At 44.4% G+C, this 12,786-nt stretch overlaps 1 long non-coding RNA gene across 1 annotated transcript; it reads left to right on the forward strand.

Annotated features, from left to right (window-relative positions):
• On the forward strand, positions 1-5,290 carry LOC106507576. The gene is made up of 4 exons (XR_001303646.2): positions 1-1,496; positions 2,428-2,546; positions 2,715-2,909; positions 5,028-5,290. It is a non-coding gene; the product is annotated as an uncharacterized LOC106507576 (long non-coding RNA).

The raw sequence follows: 12,786 nt of genomic DNA on the forward strand, positions 1-12,786 counted from the left end.
AAAGCAAAAAAAAAAAAGGAAGCATATGTGGAAGGAGGAGGTAAGTGACAGTGGAAGCTGGCGGATCAGAGGGAGAGGGACCACGTGATACCGGGAGCAGGTTACAATTTGCCACAAGTGTGGGGAAAAGCACATTTGAATCTCTGCCTTAAAGTGTCCTCAAGCATCAGTGCCAGGTGGATTAAGGACTGTTAGGTCAACTAAAGCACATCTTAAATACTGTTTGAAGAAACTATAGGTTAATAACCTTCTGACTTCAGTGTGGGAAAAGAATTATTAAAGGAAACATCAGAAAAGTGTTAACTATGATGACAAGATGGATACATCTGACCACATTAAACATAATTTCTGTTCCGCCAGAGATACTTTGAAGGAAGTGAAAAAAACTGTATCGGGGAAAGATGTAGGCAGGGAGTTGGTGTGAAGACCCCCAGGATCAGGAAGAAAAGATAAACAACTTAAGAGCAAAGCCATGAGCTGGGATTTCACAAAAGATGAAACAGATGTGGCCGGAAAAACACAATGGGATCTTAAACTTACAGGTGATCAGGGACACGGACATAGAGACCACAATGAGACGTTATTTTCTACCCATTTGCTTGGTAAAAAAGTGCAACGTGTGATACTACTAAGTGCTGGCCAGGATGTGGAGCAGCAGGCGCCCTTGAAGCTCCTCATAGGAGTGTAAATTGGTTCCAGCACCACGGAAGAACCATCCAGCATTTCTCTAAAGATAACACTGGCACACCTGTGTCTCAGCCAATCCATTCCCAGGATTCAGAGAGGAAGCCCTGCAGGTATTCCTAGAAACGCATCTGAGCATGTTCATGACAGCACGGCTGCGACCGCAGAAACACTGCAACATGATGAATCCAAGAAGCCCAGTGCTGAGTGACAAAATATCAAATCCCAGAGACTACACATTATTTGATGCCCTTTTTATAGTTTTAAACCAAGCAAACGCAAATAATATCTAAGCATGTATACTACGCTAAGCTATATAGTCAGAGCAAGTGAGTGACAGCCACAAAATTCAAGACATCTCTGGGGAGGGTGAGAGGAGGGGGAATGGGAAGGGAGGCTCTAGAATCCAGAATTTAGATTTTACTGGAAGGCAAAGGGGAGCTGGTTTCTGAGAAGAGTGATGTGATTCCATCCCGGTTTTGAAAAACAATTAAAGTAAGTGTGGGGTCAAGGAATTCTTGACACCTGTGAGTTTTCAGGCTTTTCTTCCCCTTGGCCCCATTTTCTCCTTAATAATGGTGGCGGGAACTATGTGTCCAGGGCTCTCCAGCAGCTCATTTAATTTTCACAGCAACTCTGTGACGTAAGTTTGATTAGTATCGTACTTGTCATACCCATGAGGAAATGGAAGCACAGAAAGGTTTAGTGACTTGCCCAAGGCCACACAGCTACTCGGTGCTGGAGCTGAGATTCAAATAGGCTTCTGCTTCCTCATCAGAACCGTAAGGAGTCGGGAGCAACCCCACCAGACGGTGAGTTCTGTGGCAGCGACTGTGTGTGTGCGTCTTTGTGCCGTGGACCCACTCAGGACGCTCAGAAAGTCAGCCACAATTACTGTCCCCACAGGGTCCGTCAGGGAGGCAGGGACCAAGCATAGGAGGGAACCCGAGACAGTCTGTGTTCAAATCCTGGCTCTGCCGCTCCCTCACCCCAGACCTTGGCAAGCCTCTTGGTCTCTCTGAGACTTAGTTTTCTCTCCTGTAAAGTGGGGGCTATCCTAGTTGCTATTTCCAGGGCTGCTGAGAGGGATCAGGGAGAAGGTGTGAGTGGCTTGGCCCGCTGCCTGCATGATAAGCGTCGCTGTTAGGCCCCTGCTCACAGGCGTCCTCAGCAGCTCTCTAGACAATTTCTAACAGGACTTGGCCAAGAGTATGCCCTTCAGAGCTTGCGAATGCCTGGTCCGGCAGCTCACACACCAGTGGTGAGAGCTGTGTCTAAGAACGTTTAGATGGGAGCCTCAGCCTGGCCAGACGGTCAGCACCTGGGGTCAAGGTGAAGACAGATTTCTTTCTTTTTTTTGGTCTTTTTTTGCCTTTTCTAGGGCCACTCTCGCTGCATATGGGAGGTTCCCAGGCTAGGGGTTTAATTGGGGCTGTAGTCACCAGCCCAGCCTAAGCTAGAGCCACTGCAACGCCAGATCTGAGTCACGTCTGTGACCTACGACACAGCTCACGGCAACGCCGGATCCTTAACCCACTGAGCAAAGTCAGGGATCGAACCCCCAGTCTCATGGTTCCTAGTCAGATTCGTTAACCACTGCGCCATGACGGGAACTCCATGAAGACGGATTTCTTAGCTCCAGGGCCGCCAAGCCAGGCTCTGGGGTGGTCATCCCTATGGTGACCACCAGGGGTCATGATTGGCCACTTCTGCCTTCCTCCCCGGTCCTGCGCCCGCGGACAGCCTGCCCAGGTCAGAGGGGACACCCACGTTCCCACCAACTGTGAGGTCGGACACTTCCAGCAAGAAGTGCATTTGAGGCTCTGACTTGGCTCTCCCACCTCTGTTAAAGAAGAACATTGGTAAGTTTTCCCATCCCTCTGTCGGACCGTCCGAAGCCTTACGCTGCTCCTGGAAGAAAAAGGGGGAGAGGGCCTCTGGTTCAGCTTCAGCCCCTCGCAGTCACTGCTGATGTCCTCATATTGGAGCCCAGGGGCTCTCTTATTGGCTTGTTCCCTGTTCCTCCCCAGGCTCCCTGGTCCAGAGGATGCTCTGCGGAGAAGCTGGCTGTCACAGGCTCCTCAGACCTTCCTTCCCAGCAACGGGAGCCTCTGGTCTCAGGCAGGTCCTGGATTCACTTCCTCACCCAGGAGCCTGGCTGCAGGAACACACCGGCCCAGAGCCTGTGGGCTTGGCTGCTTCCTTAGGAGGGGCGTTAGGGGAAGGTGAGGGGTGTAACCCAGGCTGGCATGTAGGTTCCTTACGAGAGGGCGCTTGCAGCTGAGACCTCAGTGGTGAATAGGATGGGTAGGGGAGGCTGGGGGCTGGTAAAGGGAGAAGAGAGGGGGTGCAGACACGTGGGCTCAAGGGGCAGGGTGGCCATGGGAGGGGGAAGAGAGAAACTATAGGGCTAAGAAGGGGCCCATCATGGAGCTTGGGTAGTAGGGAGATATTGAAGGTGTTTGACCAGGCAGGTTCCCCATCCAAGTGGTGTTTTCAAAGGATCACTCTGGCAGTCGGTGGAGACAGGTTGGAAGGACCTCCAGGGAGGAGTAGCTGTCTCTGGCTGTCCTTGTGTGGACCTGAGATACTGGTGGGCCACCCCACCCCCGGTTGTGCTGACAGTGGGAATGGAGGGAGCGTGAGGCTCTGAGGAGTATTGGCAGGGGGAACACACAGGATGGAATGCTTGACTGGGTGTCGGGTGTGGGTGGGAGTCATCAAGGCTAATACTTGGGCTCCTGGGAGATGGGGTGGCCTGTCTGTAGCTGTTGGCCACAAAGGGAGAGCAGATGATGTATCCATTGTATTGATGTAATTTCTTTTTTTTTTTTTCTTTGTCTGGCCGCACCTGTGCCATATGGAAATTCCGTGGCTAGGGGTCGAATTGGAGCTACAGCTGCTGGCCTACGCCACAGCCACAGCAATGCCGGATCCAAGCTGCTTCTGCAGTCTATACTGTGGCTTGCGGCAACACCAGATCCATAACCTACTGAGCGAAGCCAGGGATTGAACCTGTATCCTCAAAGAAACTATGTCAGGTTCTTAACCTGCTGAGCCACAACGGGAATGCCTAATTCTTTATTTTTAAACATGAAAAAAAAGTAAATTACAGAGAATATAGCGGATAGGCACACAATTTTGACAAAAATATAAAGCAAATCCCTATGTTAACCCCCCCCAAACCCCAGTCCCCTTTCTCCATAATCCACCTTCCTGCACGATGCAGAGAAACATCCTGACATTTTAGAGGCGTCACTTCCTCACTCGTACTGACAGTTTTACCATCTGTATCTGCATCTCTGAACCACCCAGTTGTGATTTTTCCTGTTTTGGAAGTTTATACAAACAAGACCCATGTGTCTTCAACTTATCATTAAGTTTGTCAGATTCATTTGCACTGCTGTGTGCAGATAGAGTTTATTCAAGTTCATGGCTGTATGCTATTCCAGGATGTGACCACCCTGCAAGCTGTGACCCCATTCTCCTGTTGATGGATGTTTGGGATGTTTGTGGATTGGGGCTATCGTAAGCAATGCTCTGATGAGCATTCTCATGTGTAACACACCCATATATGTGTTTCTCCAAGCTATTTATCGGGGGTTGGACTTTCTGGGCTAGGTTGTTGTATGTGTCTTCAACTTGACTAGAAGATGCCAGTTTTCCAAAGTGGTTGAACAAGTCTATAGTCCCACTCTGCTTGGTTGAGCATTCCCATGGCTGTCTATTGCCACACAGGGCATTGCTAATTTTGGGCAATCTGCCAGATTCTCGGGATTCTCTTGTCATTGTAACTTGCATTTCCAAGGCAATTTAATGAGTTAGAGCATCTCTTCATGTATTTATTTGCTAGTTGGATTCCTTTCCTCCTTTGAAAGTATCTGTTTGAACCTTTTGCCTGTTTTCTACTGGGTTGTTTGTAATGTATGTCTCTGGTGCCAGTGACACTCTGATTTTGACTCCTGTGTGTGGGACAGAAGTCCCACTGCCAGAGTCAGTCTTTTTACATTCTTAAAAAAAAATTTTTTTTTTAATTAAAAAAATTTAAATTCTTGATTTTTTTTTTCTTTGTAGGGCCACACCTGTGGCATATGGAAGTTCCTGGACTGGGGTTCAAATCACAGCTGCAGCTGCCGGCCTATGCCATAGCCATAGCAATGACAGATCCCAGCTGCGTCTGCAACCTACATTGCAGCTTGTGGCAACACCAGATCCTTAACCCACTGAGTGAGGCCAGGGATCAAGCCCGCATCCTCATGGATACTAGTCGGGTTCTTAACCCACTGAGCCACAAGGGGAACTGCCTTTTTATTTTTTATGTTTATTCCCCCCCTTCTACCCAGGGTCTTCTCCAATACTGTGGGAAAAGACTGGAATTAGGGTGTGACAGCTGATGGATGGTGTTCTACCTCCCAGCCTGCATGAAAACAGCTCTGGAGTTCCTCGGAGGTCCTGGAGGACCCACTGCCTACCACAGTGACCTTGAAATGTATTGGGGTGTCTGCCTGCCCTGTCTCACTCTCCCCACCCCTCACTCCTGCCTCCAGCATCATTTCCTAGATACCCAAGCCCTTCTTCTCAGGCTCCCTTCTCCTCTTTTTCTTATTAATTTCTAGGAGCTATTTACATATTCTGGATACAACTCCTTTGTCATATAGTTTTGTTACTGCAGTTATACTCTCCCACCTGTGATTTGTCTGTTCACTTTTTTCTCTTAGTCTTTTGATGAATAGAAATTCTTCAGTTGAATATGTTCTAGTTGACTAAACATTTAACTTTATGGTTAGTGCTTTTGTGTTTAAAAAAGCCATTCCTGGAGTTGCCTGGTGACCTGGTGGTTAAGGACTTGGTGTTGTCATTGCTTTGGCTCTGGTTACTGCTGTGATTCAGATTTAATCCCTGGTCTGGGAACTTGTGTATTCTGCAGGTGTGCCCCCCTCCCCCCCCCCCCAAAAAAAAAAGAAAAAGAAAAACAAAAGAAATCCATCCCTGATTCAAAATTAGGAGGTATCTTTCTATATCACTGCCCAGAAGTTTTGTAGCTTTTCACTGTCAGGTCTTTAATTTACTTACAATTGATTTTTGTGACTGGTATATGCTAGAGTTGAATTTTGGGTTTTTTTCCTCCATATGGATACCCAACTGTCCAAGCACCATATATTGAAAAATTAAGTCTTTCACAGGGCTCAGAAACACCACCCCTGTTATAAATCAGCCAGCAATGTATGTGTGGGACTGTTGGTGAGTACTCTTGTCTATTTCTGCATGTCCCAATTAAGTTGAGAATCTTATCTGAATTTTGCACATTTCTGGTTAGATTTATTTCTAGGTGCTTGATGTATTTTGAAGTGTTGTAGATGGTGGTTGTAGTAGTGAGCTCTTGATGTGGAACGAAACTAAAACGAACCATACTGATAGAACAAAACCTAAAACTCAGTGGCAAAAAGCCAAACATTTATTGTCTCCAGTTTTTATAGGTCAGGCACCCACTGGTTGGCTCTGGCTTAAGCTCCTTTTTGAGGTTGCCGTCAAGTTGATGGCTTGGCTGTGGTCTTATCTGAAGGCTTGACTTGTAGAGGGGACCCCTAGGGCTGCCTTATGATAGGGGAGCTGGCTTCCCTGGGAGGAAGTGCTCTGAGACAGAGGGAGAGAGAGCACCCATGGTAGAAGCCACAGTCTTTTAATGACTTAATATCAGAAATGACATCACATGATTTCTGCCGCATTCTCTTCATTAGAAGTGAATTACTAAGTACAGCCCACACAGGGGGAGGGGATTACAGGAAGATGTGACTTCTGGGGAGCCAGGATCATTTGGGGCCATCGTATGGCGAATAGAGCCTGTTAGAGTGATCTTTTTAAAATTTCATTTTCTAAGTGTGGTAATATTGATCTTTGTATCCAGCAACCTTACTCAACTCCCTTACTAATTCTAATAGTTTATCTGTATTTTATGTATTCATCATATCATTATGAACAATGAAGTTTGTTTTTTCTTGCCAATGCTTGTCTGCCGTATTTCTCTTCCTTTTCTTACTGCACTGTCTAGGTTCTTACAAAACATCATAGAACAGCTGTCCTAATCGCTGGCTTCTTTATCTTGCTATCTATCTCAAGGGAAAGTTTTTAACTGTTTTACCGTAAAGTATAATATTTGCCGTAGGGTTTTTTTTTTTTTCTTTTCTTTTTTTTTAAGGGCTGTACCTTTAGCATATGTATGTTCCCAGGCCACAGGTCAAATTGGAACTGCAGCTGCTGGCCTACACCACAGCCACAGTAACATGGGATCCAAGCTGTGTTTGTGACCTACACCACAGCTCACTGCAGCCCTGGATCCTTGACCCACAGAGCAAGGCCTGGGATTGAGCCTGGGTCCTCATGGATACTAGTTGGTTTTGTTACCGCTGAGCTGCAATGGGGACTTGCTTTAAAAAAAAAAAAAAAAAAAGTGCCCTTTATCAGATTTAGGAAGTTCCTTTATATTTCTAGTTTGCTAAGGTTTTTAATTTTTTTTTTGTTTTTTTATTTTTTATTTTATTTTATTTTTTAACTGTGAGTAGATACTGAATTTGGGCAAACATCTCTTTTGTGTATTAATGATGAGCATTAGAATTTTTGCCTTTGGGAGTTCATGTCATGGCTCAGTGGTTAACCAATCTGACTAGGAACTACGAGGTTGCAGGTTCGATCCCTGGCCTTGCTCAGTGGGTTAAGGATCCGGCGTTGCCGTGAGCTGTGGTGTAGGTTGCAGATGCGGCTTGGATCCTGCATTACTGTGGCTCTGGCACAGGCCGGTGGCTACAGCTTCGATTAGACCCCTAGCCTGGGAACCTCCATATGCTGTGGGAGCAGCCCTAGAAAAGGCAAAAAGACAATAAATAAATAAATAAGATTAAATTCTTAAATTTTTTTTAAAAACAGAAATTTTGCCTTTGATATTTTAATGTTGTGAATTACATTAATTTTCCTCCTAATGTTAAATCAGTATTGCATTGGTTAAAGCTAACTTGATCATAACAGTATCCTTTTTATATGTTCCTGCATTTAGCTTGGTGATATTTTGTTTGGAATTTTTTTTTTTCTCCTTATAGCTTCACCTGCTGCATATGGAATTTCTGAGGTCCAGTTGAACTACAGCTACTGGCCTATACCACAGCCACAACAACACCGGATCCAGGCCCCATCTGCAAGCTACCTGGTAGCTCGAGGCAACACCAGATCCTTAACCCACTGAGTGAGGCCAGGGATCGAACGTGCATCCTCATGGACACTATGTAGGGTTCTTAAACTACTGAGCCCCACAATAGGAACTCCAGGTTTGAATCCTTATTAAGAGTTTGTGCCACCTTAGAATTATTATTTCTTCCCAGAATTTTCTGTAGTAGTTGCCAGTAAAGCTCTCTGGTCATGGGTTTTCATTGTGGGAAGATTTTTGGCTATAGGTAGAAGTTATTTAGTGTATAGGATGTTTCAGGATTTGTTTCTACCTAGAGTGCTTCCTGTGGTGTAAGTAAGCAATGTTTTCCTAGGATTTTTGTAATATTTAATTATATTTGGGCAATATTTATATTTATCGGCATGAAATTCTTGATAATGTTCTGTCTTATGTGATTACTGTTATAGCATGTTTCTCTTTTCCAACCTGACACAGGTTATTGTGCCTTTTTCCTTTTATCAGTTCTCCAGAGGTCAGTCAATCTTGTTAGTCTTTCAAAGAGCCAGTTTTGATATTTGTTGATTTTTCTTAATTGTCTGTTTGGTTACTATTTTATTAACTTGGGATTTTACCTTTATTAGTTTTCTGCCTTATGCCTTTTTTTTTTTTTTTTTTTTTTTTTTTTTGTGTGTGTGTGCCACAGGTGTGGCAAATGGAGGTTTCCAGGCTAGGGGTCAAATTGGAGCTACTGCTGCTGGCCTATGCCACAGCCACAGCAATGCCAGCTCCAAGCCGTGTCTGCAACCTACACCACAGCTCATGGTAACGCAGGATCCTTAACCCACTGAGCGTGGCCTGAGATCGAACCCGCAACCTCATGGATGCTAGTATGGTTGGTTCCTGCTGAGCCACGATGGGAACTCCCCTTATACTTTTAATTTACTCTTCTTTTTCTAACTCTTCGAGGTAGATGCTTACCTAATTTTAAGGCTTTATTCTTTTCTAATATATGCTATAATTTCCTTCAAAGTATTACTTTAGAAAAATGCCTATTTTGTTGTCGTTGCTGCTGCTGTTTAGAACCACAGCCGCGGCACATGGAGGTTCCCAGGCTAGGGGTCCAATTGGAACTGTAGCCACCAGCCTACGCCAGAGCCACAGCAATGTTGGATCCCAGCCAAGTCTGTAATCTACACCATAGCTCATGGCAATGCCAGATCCTTAACCCACTGAGTGAAGCTAGGGATTGAACCCATGTCCTCATGGATGCTAGTCAGGTTCGCTAAGGGCTGAGCCATGATGGGAACTCCTGCTTATCCATTCTAAATGGAATAGTTTGTATCCACTAACCCCAAAATCCCAGTCCATCCCACTCCCTCCCCCCTCCCCCTTGGCAACCACAAGTCTATTCTCTATGTCTGTGAATCTGTTTCTATTTTTTTAGATAGGTTCATTTGTGCCATAGTTTAGATTCCACATATAAGTGATATCATATGGTGTTTATCTTACTCTTTCTGAGTTACTTCACTTAGTATGAAAATCTCCAGTTGCATCCACATTTCTGCAAATGGGATTAATTCATTCTTTTTTTATGGCTGAGAAGTATTCCATTGCATATGTATATATATACACCACATCTTCTTATGATTTTTATTTTTCATTAAAGTTGATTTACCATGTTCTGTCAATTTCTACTGTATAGCAAAGTGACACACACACATATATATGTGTGTGTATATATATATTCTTTTTCTCACATTATTCTCCATCAGGTTCCATAACAAGTGACTAGATACAGTTCCTTGTGCTGTATAGCAGGATTTCATCACTTATCCAGTCCAAATGCAATAGTTTGCATCTATCAACTCCACACTCCCACTCCATCCCACTCCCTCTCCCTTGGCAACTACAAGTCTATTTTCTGAGTCTGTAAGTTTCTTTTCCGTGGAGAAGTTCATTTGTGCCATATATTAGATTCTAGATATAAGTGATATCATATGGTATTTGTGTTTCTCTTTCTGACTTCACTTAGTATGAGAGTCTCTAAGTTCCATCCATGTTGCTGCAAATGGCATTATTTTCTTCTTTTTTTATGGCTGAGTAGTATTCCATTGTGTGTATGTGTGTGTGTGTATTCACACCTTCTTAATCCATTCATCTGTTGATGGACATTTAGGTTGTTTCCATGTCTTGGCTGTTGTGAATAGTGCTGCAATAAACATACAGGTGCATGTATCTTTTTTTTTTTTTTTTTTTTGTCTTTTTGTCCTTTTAAGGCCACACCCACGGCATACAGAGGTTCCCAGGCTAGGGGTCTAATTGGAGTTATAGCCACCAGCCTACACCACGGCCACAGCAACGCGGGATCCCAGCCACAGCTGAAACCTACACCACAGCTCACAGCGAGGCCAGGGATTGAACCCGCAACCTCATGGTTCCTAGCTGGATTCGTTAACCACTGAGCCATGACGGGAACTCTGCATGTATCATTTTTAATGAAAGTTTTATCCAGTTATATGCCCAAGAGTGGGATTGCTGGGTCATATGATAGTTCTATATTTAGTTTTCTGAGGTCCCTCTGTACTGTTTTCTGTAGATGTACCACATCTTAATCCATTCATGTGTTAATGGACATTTAGGTTGTTTCCATGTCTTGGCGATGGTGAATAGCGCTGCTATGAATATAGGGGTGCATGTACCTTTTTGAATTACAGTTTTGTCTGGAGATACGCCCTGGTGCGGGATTGCTGCATCACGTGGTAGTTCTATTTTTAGTTTTCTGAGGAACCTCCGCACTGTTTTCCATAGAGGTGTTTCCGATTTACATACCCCCAACAGGATAGGAGGGTTCACTTTTCTCTACATCCTCTTCCACATTTGTTATTTGTAGCTTTATTCATGCCAGTCTGACCAGTGTGAGGTGGCACCTTATTGTAGTTTTGATTTGCATTTCTTTAATAATTAGTGATGCTGAGCATTTTTTCATGTGCCTACTGGCCATCCATACATGGTCTATATATTGTCTTCGGCGAGATATCTATTAGGTCTTCTGTCCTTTTTTTTTTTTTTTTTTTTTTTTCCTTTTTCTTTTTAGGGCCACACTCGCAGCATATGGAGAGTCCCAGGCTAAGAGCTGAATCAGAGTTGCAGCTACCCGCCTATGCCACAGCCACAGCCACGCCACCAGTTCTATTAAGCTTTGCTGTATATATTTTGAACTTATGTTATTTACACAAATTTAATACTGGCATGTTCTCCTAGTGAAATTAACTTTTATAATTATCTTTACCTCTGGTAATATATTTAGTCTTAAAGTCACCTTTGTCTTTTAGGACTATAGCTACATCAGCTTTTTTTAAAAAAACTAGTATTTTGTTTTATTTTATTCTACTTGGCTTTTTACGGCCACACCCATGGCATATGGAAGTTCCCAGGCTAGGGGTTGAACTGGAGTCGTAGCCACTGGCCTACACCACAGCCACAGCAATGCCAGATCCGAGCTTTGTCTGTGACCTACACTGCAGCTCACAGCAACGCCAGATCCTTAACCCATTGAGCGAGGCCAGGATCGAACCTGCGTCCTCATGGATCTCGGTCAGATTCATTTCTGCTGAGCCACAATGGGAACTCCCAAAACTTGTATTTTTATTACTTTAAAACTTTTTTCTTAGGCTTTAGATGCGTTTTCATTTTTAAACAACATAATCTGCCCCCCCCCAGTCCAGTCTGAAAATTTTGCCTCTTAACTGGAACATTTAGTCCGTTTATAATAAATGTAAATGCGTAGTTAATATAAATGTAATGCATACCTACGATAAATATTTGGAATTAAATACTTTGTGCTATTTGTCTCATCCTATACTTTTTTCTTTTCTTTCTGGCCTTTAAGGAATTGTCTGCCTGTGTTTTACTATTTAATTCATATAATTTATTTCCTTAAAGATTTGAAACGATATACTCTGTTTCTATTCGTTTAGTGCAGGGGCTGGCAGGTTTTTTTTTTTCTGTAGAAAGCCAGATGGTAAATATTTTAGGCTTTGCACGCCACAGACAGTCTGTCACACATGCTTCTTTGTTTGGATTTTTATAACCCTTTTTGTACATCCAAACCATCCTTTGCTTGCAAGCCCTACAAAAACAGGCTGCAAGCTGGGTTTGACCCATGGGCGAGAGTGTCCTGACTCTGGTTTTGGTGTTATAATTTACTAGAAATTATAACATGCATATTTATTAAAGCCTAAAATTAATCAAAACCTTTTATCCTTCCCCTGAATAACACATTGCTATTAGAACATTTCGAGGCTATTCACTTCCTGCTCCCAATTTATTTGTTACGTTGTCTGGTATTTTCATTTTATTTTTATTACTGTTATTTTTTGGCCATGCCCAAGGCATGCGGAATTCCCCAGGGTCCAGGGATCGAACCTGAGCCACCGCAGCGACAATGCCAGCTCCTTAGCCACTAGGCCACCAGGGAACTCCTGTACTTCGACATCTTTGACCTGGTTACGACCATTGGCTTTGCAAAATGGCTGGTGGGCCTTCCCCCAAGGTCTGGCATGGATGCGACTCCCTCCAGCCTTGTGTTTGTTTCTGATGGGCCGCTGGGACACGGACAGGTGGAAAGATGTCAGACCAAGTTCCCAGCTTGAGGTTCCCTGTGTGCGCGGGCAGGCTGTTACCTGGGGCGGCGGAGTGCCTGCGTGTCAGTCTACAGCTACCATCCTCAGAGTGGCCTGCTTCCCGGCCCCTTTGCTTCTGCTCTTCTCAGTCCCAAATTGCTTCCTGGGGCCAAGCGGAGGGGCTTGCTTTTGTTCTGGTTGACTTTTTTCCTGAGGTGGGGGTCCTGACCTACCTGGGGAAGGTCTGCTTAAAGACTCTCCTCCTGTGACGTTGGCCTCGACTTCTGTCCTGCTCACCCTGAAAGCCCCCAGACCCAAGCCCAA

The sequence above is a fragment of the Sus scrofa genome, chromosome 6 (assembly GCF_000003025.6).
Source record: "Sus scrofa isolate TJ Tabasco breed Duroc chromosome 6, Sscrofa11.1, whole genome shotgun sequence".
NCBI classification, from domain to species: domain Eukaryota; kingdom Metazoa; phylum Chordata; class Mammalia; order Artiodactyla; family Suidae; genus Sus; species Sus scrofa.